Source organism: Ambystoma mexicanum, chromosome 2q, assembly GCF_040938575.1.
Source record: "Ambystoma mexicanum isolate Mex_15411 chromosome 2q, UKY_AmexF1_1, whole genome shotgun sequence".
NCBI lineage: Eukaryota > Metazoa > Chordata > Amphibia > Caudata > Ambystomatidae > Ambystoma > Ambystoma mexicanum.
The window spans coordinates 1,462,128,484-1,462,141,970 of NC_090924.1; the positions used below are offsets into that span (position 1 = coordinate 1,462,128,484).

At 51.2% G+C, this 13,487-nt stretch overlaps 1 protein-coding gene across 2 annotated transcripts in view; it reads right to left on the reverse strand.

Annotated features, from left to right (window-relative positions):
* Positions 1-11,633, reverse strand: part of LOC138570265 (uncharacterized) — a 326,232-nt gene extending 314,599 nt beyond the window's left edge. For both annotated transcript variants that reach the window (XM_069649033.1, XM_069649032.1), the window contains exon 1: positions 11,518-11,633. The gene's annotated coding sequence lies outside the window, so the exon portion shown is untranslated. The remainder of the gene's footprint in view (positions 1-11,517) is intronic.
* Between the last annotated feature and the right edge of the window lie 1,854 nt (positions 11,634-13,487).

Genomic DNA, 13,487 nt, shown 5'->3' on the forward strand with positions numbered 1-13,487 from the left:
GCCTGCTGTAGAGGAACATCAGACATGTATTCATGTCATGCCATAATGCCCAGGCTAGAAGATCTCTGCCCAGCTCGCCTGCTGTAGAGGAACATGAGACAGAAAATGTAAGACATGTATTCATGTCATGCCATAATGCCCAGGCTAGAAGATCTCTGCCCAGCTCGCCTGGTGTAGAGGAACATGAGACGGAAAATGTAAGACATGTATTCATGTCATGCCATAATGCCCAGGCTAGAAGAGCTCTGCCCAGCTCGCCTGCTGTAGAGGAACTTCAGACATGTATTCATGTCACGCCATAATGCCCAGGCTAGAAGATCTCTGCCCAGCTCGCCTGGTGTAGAGGAACATCAGATATGTATTCATGTCACGCCATAATGCCCTGGCTAGAAGATCTCTGCCCAGCTCGCCTGGTGTAGAGGAACATGAGACGGAAAATGTAAGACATGTATTCATGTCATGCCATAATGCCCAGGCTAGAAGAGCTCTGCCCAGCTCGCCTGCTGTAGAGGAACTTCAGACATGTATTCATGTCACGCCATAATGCCCAGGCTAGAAGATCTCTGCCCAGCTCGCCTGGTGTAGAGGAACATCAGACACGTATTCATGTCACGCCATAATGCCCAGGCTAGAAGATCTCTGCCCAGCTCGCCTGCTGTAGAGGAAACAGACATGTATTCATGTCACGCCATAATGCCCAGGCTAGAAGATCTCTGCCCAGCTCGCCTGCTGTAGAGGAACATCAGACATGTATTCATGTCACGCCATAATGCCCAGGCTAGAAGATCTCTGCCCAGCTCGCCTGCTGTAGAGGAACATCAGACATGTATTCATGTCATGCCATAATGCCCAGGCTAGAAGATCTCTGCCCAGCTCGCCTGCTGCAGAGGAACTTCAGACATGTATTCATGTCATGCCATAATGCCCAGGCTAGAAGATCTCTGCCCAGCTCGCCTGCTGCAGAGGAACTTCAGACATGTATTCATGTCACGCCATAATGCCCAGGCTAGAAGATCTCTGCCCAGCTCGCCTGCTGTAGAGGAACTTCAGACATGTATTCATGTCACGCCATAATGCCCAGGCTAGAAGATCTCTGCCCAGCTCGCCTGCTGTAGAGGAACTTCAGACATGTATTCATGTCACGCCATAATGCCCAGGCTAGAAGATCTCTGCCCAGCTCGCCTGGTGTAGAGGAACATCAGACATGTATTCATGTCATGCCATAATGCCCAGGCTAGAAGATCTCTGCCCAGCTCGCCTGGTGTAGAGGAACTTCAGACATGTATTCATGTCATGCCATAATGCCCAAGCTAGAAGATCTCTGCCCAGCTCGCCTGGTGTAGAGGAACATAAGACATGTATTCATGTCATGCCATAATGCCCAGATGCCCAGGCTAGAAGATCTCTGCCCAGCTCGCCTGCTGTAGAGGAACTTCAGACATGTATTCATGTCATGCCATAATGCCCAGGCTAGAAGATCTCTGCCCAGCTCGCCTGGTGTAGAGGAACATCAGACATGTATTTGTGTCATGCCATAATGCCCAGGCTAGAAGATCTCTGCCCAGCTCGCCTGCTGTAGAGGAACATCAGACATGTATTCATGTCACGCCATAATGCCCAGGCTAGAAGATCTCTGCCCAGCTCGCCTGCTGTAGAGGAACATCAGACATGTATTCATGTCACGCCATAATGCCCAGGCTAGAAGATCTCTGCCCAGCTCGCCTGCTTTAGAGGAACTTCAGACATGTATTCATGTCATGCCATAATGCCCAGGCTAGAAGATCTCTGCCCAGCTCGCCTGGTGTAGAGGAACATCAGACATGTATTCATGTCATGCCATAATGCCCAGGCTAGAAGATCTCTGCCCAGCTCGCCTGGTGTAGAGGAACTTCAGACATGTATTCATGTCATGCCATAATGCCCAGGCTAGAAGATCTCTGCCCAGCTCGCCTGGTGTGGAGGAACATCAGACATGTATTCATGTCATGCCATAATGCCCAGATGCCCAGGCTAGAAGATCTCTGCCCAGCTCGCCTGCTGTAGAGGAACTTCAGACATGTATTCATGTCATGCCATAATGCCCAGGCTAGAAGATCTCTGCCCAGCTCGCCTGGTGTAGAGGAACATCAGACATGTATTCGTGTCATGCCATAATGCCCAGGCTAGAAGATCTCTGCCCAGGTCTCCTGCTGTAGAGGAACTTCAGACATGTATTCATGTCATGCCATAATGCCCAGGCTAGAAGATCTCTGCCCAGCTCGCCTGCTGTAGAGGAACTTCAGACATGTATTCATGTCATGCCATAATGCCCAGGCTAGAAGATCTCTGCCCAGCTCGCCTGGTGTAGAGGAACATCAGACATGTATTCATGTCACGCCATAATGCCCAGGCTGGAAGATCTCTGCCCAGCTCGCCTGCTGTAGAGGAACATCAGACATGTATTCATGTCACGCCATAATGCCCAGGCTGGAAGATCTCTGCCCAGCTCGCCTGGTGTAGAGGAACTTCAGACATGTATTCATGTCATGCCATAATGCCCAGGCTAGAAGATCTCTGCCCAGCTCGCCTGCTGTAGAGGAACATCAGACATGTATTCATGTCATGCCATAATGCCCAGGCTAGAAGATCTCTGCCCAGCTCGCCTGGTGTAGAGGAACATCAGACATGTATTCATGTCACGCCATAATGCCCAGGCTGGAAGATCTCTGCCCAGCTCGCCTGGTGTAGAGGAACTTCAGACATGTATTCATGTCATGCCATAATGCCCAGGCTAGAAGATCTCTGCCCAGCTCGCCTGGTGTAGAGGAACATCAGACATGTATTCATGTCACGCCATAATGCCCAGATGCCCAGGCTAGAAGATCTCTGCCCAGCTCGCCTGCTGTAGAGGAACATCAGACATGTATTCATGTCATGCCATAATGCCCAGGCTAGAAGATCTCTGCCCAGCTCGCCTGCTGCAGAGGAACATGAGACGGAAAATGTAAGACATGTATTCATGTCATGCCATAATGCTCAGGCTAGAAGATCTCTGCCCAGCTCGCCTGCTGTAGAGGAACTTCAGACATGTATTCATGTCACGCCATAATGCCCAGGCTAGAAGATCTCTGCCCAGCTCGCCTGCTGTAGAGGAACATCAGACATGTATTCATGTCATGCCATAATGCCCAGGCTAGAAGATCTCTGCCCAGCTCGCCAGCTGTAGAGGAACATCAGACATGTATTCATGTCATGCCATAATGCCCAGGCTAGAAGATCTCTGCCCAGCTCGCCTGCTGTAGAGGAACTTCAGACATGTATTCATGTCACGCCATAATGCCCAGGCTAGAAGATCTCTGCCCAGCTCGCCTGCTGTTGAGGAACTTCAGACATGTATTCATGTCACGCCATAATGCCCAGGCTAGAAGATCTCTGCCCAGCTCGCCTGCTGTAGAGGAACATCAGACATGTGTTCATGTCACGCCATAATGCCCAGGCTAGAAGATCTCTGCCCAGCTCGCCTGCTGTAGAGGAACATCAGACATGTATTCGTGTCACGCCATAATGCCCAGGCTAGAAGATCTCTGCCCAGCTCGCCTGCTGCAGGGGAACATCAGACATGTATTCGTGTCACGCCATAATGCCCAGGCTAGAAGATCTCTGCCCAGCTCGCCTGGTGTAGAGGAACATCAGACATGTATTTGTGTCATGCCATAATGCCCAGGCTAGAAGATCTCTGCCCAGCTCGCCTGCTGTAGAGGAACATCAGACATGTATTCATGTCACGCCATAATGCCCAGGCTAGAAGATCTCTGCCCAGCTCGCCTGCTGTAGAGGAACATCAGACATGTATTCATGTCACGCCATAATGCCCAGGCTAGAAGATCTCTGCCCAGCTCGCCTGCTTTAGAGGAACTTCAGACATGTATTCATGTCATGCCATAATGCCCAGGCTAGAAGATCTCTGCCCAGCTCGCCTGGTGTAGAGGAACATCAGACATGTATTTGTGTCATGCCATAATGCCCAGGCTAGAAGATCTCTGCCCAGCTCGCCTGCTGTAGAGGAACATCAGACATGTATTCATGTCACGCCATAATGCCCAGGCTAGAAGATCTCTGCCCAGCTCGCCTGCTGTAGAGGAACATCAGACATGTATTCATGTCACGCCATAATGCCCAGGCTAGAAGATCTCTGCCCAGCTCGCCTGCTTTAGAGGAACTTCAGACATGTATTCATGTCATGCCATAATGCCCAGGCTAGAAGATCTCTGCCCAGCTCGCCTGCTGTAGAGGAACTTCAGACATGTATTCATGTCACGCCATAATGCCCAGGCTAGAAGATCTCTGCCCAGCTCGCCTGCTGTTGAGGAACTTCAGACATGTATTCATGTCACGCCATAATGCCCAGGCTAGAAGATCTCTGCCCAGCTCGCCTGCTGTAGAGGAACATCAGACATGTGTTCATGTCACGCCATAATGCCCAGGCTAGAAGATCTCTGCCCAGCTCGCCTGCTGTAGAGGAACATCAGACATGTATTCATGTCACGCCATAATGCCCAGGCTAGAAGATCTCTGCCCAGCTCGCCTGCTGTAGAGGAACTTCAGACATGTATTCATGTCATGCCATAATGCCCAGGCTAGAAGATCTCTGCCCAGCTCGCCTGGTGTAGAGGAACATCAGACATGTATTTGTGTCATGCCATAATGCCCAGGCTAGAAGATCTCTGCCCAGCTCGCCTGCTGTAGAGGAACATCAGACATGTATTCATGTCACGCCATAATGCCCAGGCTAGAAGATCTCTGCCCAGCTCGCCTGCTGTAGAGGAACATCAGACATGTATTCATGTCACGCCATAATGCCCAGGCTAGAAGATCTCTGCCCAGCTCGCCTGCTTTAGAGGAACTTCAGACATGTATTCATGTCATGCCATAATGCCCAGGCTAGAAGATCTCTGCCCAGCTCGCCTGGTGTAGAGGAACATCAGACATGTATTCATGTCATGCCATAATGCCCAGGCTAGAAGATCTCTGCCCAGCTCGCCTGCTGTAGAGGAACATCAGACATGTATTCATGTCATGCCATAATGCCCAGGCTAGAAGATCTCTGCCCAGCTCGCCTGCTGTAGAGGAACATCAGACATGTATTCATGTCATGCCATAATGCCCAGGCTAGAAGATCTCTGCCCAGCTCGCCTGCTGCAGAGGAACATGAGACGGAAAATGTAAGACATGTATTCATGTCATGCCATAATGCTCAGGCTAGAAGATCTCTGCCCAGCTCGACTGGTGTAGAGGAACTTCAGACATGTATTCATGTCATGCCATAATGCCCAGGCTAGAAGATCTCTGCCCAGCTCGCCTGGTGTGGAGGAACATCAGACATGTATTCATGTCATGCCATAATGCCCAGATGCCCAGGCTAGAAGATCTCTGCCCAGCTCGCCTGCTGTAGAGGAACTTCAGACATGTATTCATGTCATGCCATAATGCCCAGGCTAGAAGATCTCTGCCCAGCTCGCCTGCTGTAGAGGAACATCAGACATGTATTCGTGTCATGCCATAATGCCCAGGCTAGAAGATCTCTGCCCAGGTCTCCTGCTGTAGAGGAACTTCAGACATGTATTCATGTCATGCCATAATGCCCAGGCTAGAAGATCTCTGCCCAGCTCGCCTGCTGTAGAGGAACTTCAGACATGTATTCATGTCATGCCATAATGCCCAGGCTAGAAGATCTCTGCCCAGCTCGCCTGGTGTAGAGGAACATCAGACATGTATTCATGTCACGCCATAATGCCCAGGCTGGAAGATCTCTGCCCAGCTCGCCTGCTGTAGAGGAACATCAGACATGTATTCATGTCACGCCATAATGCCCAGGCTGGAAGATCTCTGCCCAGCTCGCCTGGTGTAGAGGAACTTCAGACATGTATTCATGTCATGCCATAATGCCCAGGCTAGAAGATCTCTGCCCAGCTCGCCTGCTGTAGAGGAACATCAGACATGTATTAATGTCATGCCATAATGCCCAGGCTAGAAGATCTCTGCCCAGCTCGCCTGGTGTAGAGGAACATCAGACATGTATTCATGTCACGCCATAATGCCCAGATGCCCAGGCTAGAAGATCTCTGCCCAGCTCGCCTGCTGTAGAGGAACATCAGACATGTATTCATGTCATGCCATAATGCCCAGGCTAGAAGATCTCTGCCCAGCTCGCCTGCTGTAGAGGAACATCAGACATGTATTCATGTCATGCCATAATGCCCAGGCTAGAAGATCTCTGCCCAGCTCGCCTGCTGCAGAGGAACATGAGACGGAAAATGTAAGACATGTATTCATGTCATGCCATAATGCTCAGGCTAGAAGATCTCTGCCCAGCTCGCCTGCTGTAGAGGAACTTCAGACATGTATTCATGTCACGCCATAATGCCCAGGCTAGAAGATCTCTGCCCAGCTCGCCTGCTGTAGAGGAACATCAGACATGTATTCATGTCACGCCATAATGCCCAGGCTAGAAGATCTCTGCCCAGCTCGCCTGCTGTAGAGGAACATCAGACATGTATTCATGTCATGCCATAATGCCCAGGCTAGAAGATCTCTGCCCAGCTCGCCTGCTGTAGAGGAACATGAGACGGAAAATGTAAGACATGTATTCATGTCATGCCATAATGCCCAGGCTAGAAGATCTCTGCCCAGCTCGCCTGCTGTAGAGGAACATGAGATGGAAAATGTAAGACATGTATTTATGTCATGCCATAATGCCCAGGCTAGAAGATCTCTGCCCAGCTCGCCTGCTGTAGAGGAACATCAGACATGTATTCATGTCATGCCATAATGCCCAGGCTAGAAGATCTCTGCCCAGCTCGCCTGCTGTAGAGGAACATCAGACATGTATTCATGTCATGCCATAATGCCCAGGCTAGAAGATCTCTGCCCAGCTCGCCTGCTGTAGAGGAACTTCAGACATGTATTCATGTCACGCCATAATGCCCAGGCTAGAAGATCTCTGCCCAGCTCGCCTGCTGTTGAGGAACTTCAGACATGTATTCATGTCACGCCATAATGCCCAGGCTAGAAGATCTCTGCCCAGCTCGCCTGCTGTAGAGGAACATCAGACATGGGTTCATGTCACGCCATAATGCCCAGGCTAGAAGATCTCTGCCCAGCTCGCCTGCTGTAGGGGAACATCAGACATGTATTCATGTCACGCCATAATGCCCAGGCTAGAAGATCTCTGCCCAGCTCGCCTGCTGCAGGGGAACATCAGACATGTATTCATGTCACGCCATAATGCCCAGGCTAGAAGATCTCTGCCCAGCTCTCCTGGTGTAGGGGAACTTCAGACATGTATTCATGTCACGCCATAATGCCCAGGCTAGAAGATCTCTGCCCAGCTCGCCTGCTGCAGAGGAACATCAGACATGTATTCATGTCACGCCATAATGCCCAGGCTAGAAGATCTCTGCCCAGCTCGCCTGCTGTAGAGGAACATCAGACATGTATTCATGTCACGCCATAATGCCCAGGCTAGAAGATCTCTGCCCAGCTCGCCTGCTGCAGAGGAACATCAGACATGTATTCATGTCACGCCATAATGCCCAGGCTAGAAGATCTCTGCCCAGCTCGCCTGCTGCAGAGGAACATCAGACATGTATTCATGTCATGCCATAATGCCCAGGCTAGAAGATCTCTGCCCAGCTCGCCTGCTTTAGAGGAACATCAGACATGTATTCATGTCACGCCATAATGCCCAGGCTAGAAGATCTCTGCCCAGCTCGCCTGCTGCAGAGGAACATCAGACATGTATTCATGTCACGCCATAATGCCCAGGCTAGAAGATCTCTGCCCAGCTCGCCTGCTGTAGAGGAACTTCAGACATGTATTCATGTCACGCCATAATGCCCAGGCTAGAAGATCTCTGCCCAGCTCGCCTGCTGTAGAGGAACATCAGACATGTATTCATGTCACGCCATAATGCCCAGGCTAGAAGATCTCTGCCCAGCTCGCCTGCTGTAGAGGAACTTCAGACATGTATTCATGTCACGCCATAATGCCCAGGCTAGAAGATCTCTGCCCAGCTCGCCTGGTGTAGAGGAACATCAGACATGTATTCATGTCATGTCATAATGCCCAGGCTAGAAGATCTCTGCCCAGCTCGCCTGGTGTAGAGGAACATCAGACATGCATTCATGTCATGTCATAATGCCCAGGCTAGAAGATCTCTGCCCAGCTCGCCTGCTGTAGAGGAACTTCAGACATGTATTCATGTCACGCCATAATGCCCAGGCTAGAAGATCTCTGCCCAGCTCGCCTGCTGTAGAGGAACATCAGACATGTATTCATGTCACGCCATAATGCCCAGGCTAGAAGATCTCTGCCCAGCTCGCCTGCTGTAGAGGAACTTCAGACATGTATTCATGTCATGCCATAATGCCCAGGCTAGAAGATCTCTGCCCAGCTCGCCTGCTGTAGAGGAACATCAGACATGTATTCGTGTCACGCCATAATGCCCAGATGCCCAGGCTAGAAGATCTCTGCCCAGCTCGCCTGCTGTAGAGGAACATCAGACATGTATTCATGTCATGCCATAATGCCCAGGCTAGAAGATCTCTGCCCAGCTCGCCTGCTGTAGAGGAACATCAGACATGTATTCATGTCACGCCATAATGCCCAGGCTAGAAGATCTCTGCCCAGCTCGTCTGGTGTAGAGGAACTTCAGACATGTATTCATGTCATGCCATAATGCCCAGGCTAGAAGATCTCTGCCCAGCTCGCCTGGTGTAGAGGAACATCAGACATGCATTCATGTCATGTCATAATGCCCAGGCTAGAAGATCTCTGCCCAGCTCGCCTGGTGTAGAGGAACATCAGACATGCATTCATGTCATGTCATAATGCCCAGGCTAGAAGATCTCTGCCCAGCTCGCCTGCTGTAGAGGAACTTCAGACATGTATTCATGTCATGCCATAATGCCCAGGCTAGAAGATCTCTGCCCAGCTCGCCTGCTGTAGAGGAACATCAGACATGCATTCATGTCATGTCATAATGCCCAGGCTAGAAGATCTCTGCCCAGCTCGCCTGCTGTAGAGGAACTTCAGACATGTATTCATGTCACGCCATAATGCCCAGGCTAGAAGATCTCTGCCCAGCTCGCCTGGTGTAGAGGAACATCAGACATGTATTCATGTCATGTCATAATGCCCAGGCTAGAAGATCTCTGCCCAGCTCGCCTGCTGTAGAGGAACTTCAGACATGTATTCATGTCACGCCATAATGCCCAGGCTAGAAGATCTCTGCCCAGCTCGCCTGGTGTAGAGGAACATCAGACATGCATTCATGTCATGTCATAATGCCCAGGCTAGAAGATCTCTGCCCAGCTCGCCTGCTGTAGAGGAACTTCAGACATGTATTCATGTCACGCCATAATGCCCAGGCTAGAAGATCTCTGCCCAGCTCGCCTGCTGTAGAGGAACATCAGACATGTATTCATGTCACGCCATAATGCCCAGGCTAGAAGATCTCTGCCCAGCTCGCCTGCTGTAGAGGAACTTCAGACATGTATTCATGTCATGCCATAATGCCCAGGCTAGAAGATCTCTGCCCAGCTCGCCTGCTGTAGAGGAACATCAGACATGTATTCGTGTCACGCCATAATGCCCAGATGCCCAGGCTAGAAGATCTCTGCCCAGCTCGCCTGCTGTAGAGGAACATCAGACATGTATTCATGTCATGCCATAATGCCCAGGCTAGAAGATCTCTGCCCAGCTCGCCTGCTGTAGAGGAACATCAGACATGTATTCATGTCACGCCATAATGCCCAGGCTAGAAGATCTCTGCCCAGCTCGTCTGGTGTAGAGGAACTTCAGACATGTATTCATGTCATGCCATAATGCCCAGGCTAGAAGATCTCTGCCCAGCTCGCCTGGTGTAGAGGAACATCAGACATGCATTCATGTCATGTCATAATGCCCAGGCTAGAAGATCTCTGCCCAGCTCGCCTGCTGTAGAGGAACTTCAGACATGTATTCATGTCATGCCATAATGCCCAGGCTAGAAGATCTCTGCCCAGCTCGCCTGCTGCAGAGGAACATGAGACGGAAAATGTAAGACATGTATTCATGTCACGCCATAATGCCCAGGCTAGAAGATCTCTGCCCAGCTCGTCTGGTGTAGAGGAACTTCAGACATGTATTCATGTCATGTCATAATGCCCAGGCTAGAAGATCTCTGCCCAGCTCGCCTGCTGTAGAGGAACTTCAGACATGTATTCATGTCACGCCATAATGCCCAGGCTAGAAGATCTCTGCCCAGCTCGCCTGCTGTAGAGGAACATCAGACATGGGTTCATGTCACGCCATAATGCCCAGGCTAGAAGATCTCTGCCCAGCTCGCCTGCTGTAGAGGAACATCAGACATGTATTCATGTCACGCCATAATGCCCAGGCTAGAAGATCTCTGCCCAGCTCGCCTGCTGTAGAGGAACATCAGACATGTATTCGTGTCACGCCATAATGCCCAGATGCCCAGGCTAGAAGATCTCTGCCCAGCTCGCCTGCTGTAGAGGAACATCAGACATGTATTCATGTCATGCCATAATGCCCAGGCTAGAAGATCTCTGCCCAGCTCGCCTGCTGCAGAGGAACATCAGACATGGGTTCATGTCACGCCATAATGCCCAGGCTAGAAGATCTCTGCCCAGCTCGCCTGGTGTAGAGGAACATCAGACATGTATTCATGTCACGCCATAATGCCCAGGCTAGAAGATCTCTGCCCAGCTCGCCTGCTGCAGAGGAACATCAGACATGGGTTCATGTCACGCCATAATGCCCAGGCTAGAAGATCTCTGCCCAGCTCGCCTGCTATAGAGGAACATCAGACATGCATTCATGTCATGCCCGGCTACGGGAGGAGGCAGAGCCGCATACCTCCTACCTCTCTTCACTGCCTCGAACATTCGAGAAGAAGAGGCTTTCGGGCGATAAATCCAAACGGACCATTGCGGCGGCAAATATTCTACAATGTGCCAGGGAGCAAACAGAAGCTGTACGAATTGTACGAGAAGAAAGTAAACCTTCATAAGACTTGGTTTTTCAAAAACTTGAATTTCTGCAACTTATCTTGTAAAAAGTCAACATTTGACTATACACAAGTAAATAAATAAATAATGCAGATAACTTTAAAAAATGAACATGCGCACATTTAAATACTAGCTGCACGCCTTATATTATTATTTTTTTTTAAATCTCCGGGCTCTTGGAAAACATTTTAAATCTATGAAAAAGCGCCTGAACGGGCGGAGCTTCCATTCCGGAAACCATAGACTCCCTCTCCACACACACCTGGTGCTCGTGGCCCCTCCAGCCCCACCTCGTGCTGCCAACTCCCGCCCTCCCTCCCTCCCTCCGCCTACAGCGTGAGGGCAACACCCCCACTGGCACCTGCATACACCTCTGTATGACCTTGGCATAACCTGCCCCCCCCCCCCCAAGTGCTTCTAATCCCCTACATGGCGATCTGCGCCCCCTCACCACCCTACTCCCTACCTGTCGGGCTCCTGATGTTGGGGGGCAGCTGCAAGCCTTGGAAGCTGAAGAGAAGAGCTCAGCCGCCTGCGCCCCGCAGCGCTGCCAGGGCTGCCAGGATTCAAGTCTCCCGCGGCACAGGCAGTGCCCAGCCAATCACAGCCCGGCAACATGCAACTTTAAAAAACGCAGCAGGAGGAGCCGTCAGGGCCACACCCTGAGTCATTAAACCCAGCGGGGGCGGGGGCGGGGGCGAGCCGGGCGCCTCCCCCCCACCCCCCTCCATGCGCTGGCTTACTGTAGGGTGCCTGAATCCATCCTTTAATAGATCCATGTCCTAGCGCCTAGAAGCGGCCAACCTCTCTTTACAAGTCTCACGGGTCCTTTCATGTTTATTTGAAAAGAAATCCAGAACGGAATCTATTTTTAGATAAACGTGCAGGAAGACCCCGGGGCCTGCTGCTGCGCAGTGCAGCTCCTGCTCAACATGTCACATAGGATCTAGGCGCTTGTCGGGTCCAGGCAGAGGGTCTCCCTGGAGGCTCCCCGCATCAGGGGCGGCTCGGCTGAAGAGCTTTATCGGCTTGTTCTGGGAGCCCATTTCAACATGAAGAGCGGGCCCCTCCCGGCTTAGAGCAGAGGAAGAGAGTCTGCGGTATCCGTGGGGTGCAGACATTATAACCGACCCCAAGAGACATATTATCCCGAGAGGAGCACCAGGCAGGGAGCTGAAACACGAAAGGCCCACTGCACAGATATGAATGCTTCTTTCTCAGCGAGGGGCAGACGCAGAGACATCGGAGTACAAGGGCCACCAAGTGATTAGCCCACTTCTTCACACCCCGAGGGAGCAGACAGTCGGAAGGGCCCCAGCAAGGGCAGCCGAAAAGCGCACATGTAAAGCCATGAATATAAAGATTATGTTGCCAGGTCAAAAGACGGCTGCCTGACACCATGTGGCTGTAGCCCCCGACCCCCCGAGGTTTGAGGCCCCTGTCATTTGAAAAAGTTGCAAGGCCCCGACGCCACCAATGGGTCCAAGCAAACGGCGCCTTTCATTCTATGTCAAGATGGAGGCGAGCATTATGCTTCCTCTTCTCATTTATTAGCTCTCCAGCAGTTTCAACAACTCAAATAAAATCTCCATCATTTCGTTGAAAACCAAAGTATTATTATTATTATTATTTTTTTTACAAAACTTCATTTCCCATCAACCCTAGATCTCTGATCCCCGTGTCCTGGCCATGTGACCTAGTCCTTCCTCTTCCTGTAACCTCCTCTTCTTTTCCTGCTCTCCAGACATAAGTACCCTTTTCACTTAGCTGCGCAGCCAGTCAGCATTTGTATTAGGGTTTTGTTGTATATTTGTAGATAATTGAAGATTTCGTATTGTCATAGTGCTATGTTAGTGCACAAGGACCGCGCAGCGTAGTGGGGAAGGCGTAATCCGTGTTTTGAGTTATTTTGTGGCCCCGTGCTGCAGTATCAGCACTCCGGGGGTTTGCCTGAGACCGCGTTGGCTCACTCGCGAGTGAGCAAAGAGCCCCCACCTTCGGGAGGGCTGAGCACGCGAAGGAGCGAGTGCCCCAACTCTCGTGGAGGCGGAGTCAACGCTCAGACGCATACGAGCGTCTTCCGGAGAGCCACGCACACGGCCCCCACCCGCATGAGGGCGGAGCTTAAGGCCGGAGAACCCGGCTCTTCAATTGTGGGAGCGCGAGGCCCTCCTTTGGAAAGGAGGGGCTAAACGCTTCGTGGGCATTGCGCTCCGGTCTCCCTACAGTGACAGATCGTAGAAAATTACCGAAGAGGCAGATTATAGGCCGTCAGGAGAAAAAGTGCATAAAAGCACTACAGCTCGATTCAGAGCATAAAGCGAACTCAGTGCCTGCACTGAAAGTGAAGGAAGCTGCCTAGCAGTCAGGTGCAGCCTCAAGAGAGGAGAGTGAAGAGTGGACGTGCCACTACGCCTGTTCAGGTACTATCAGGCA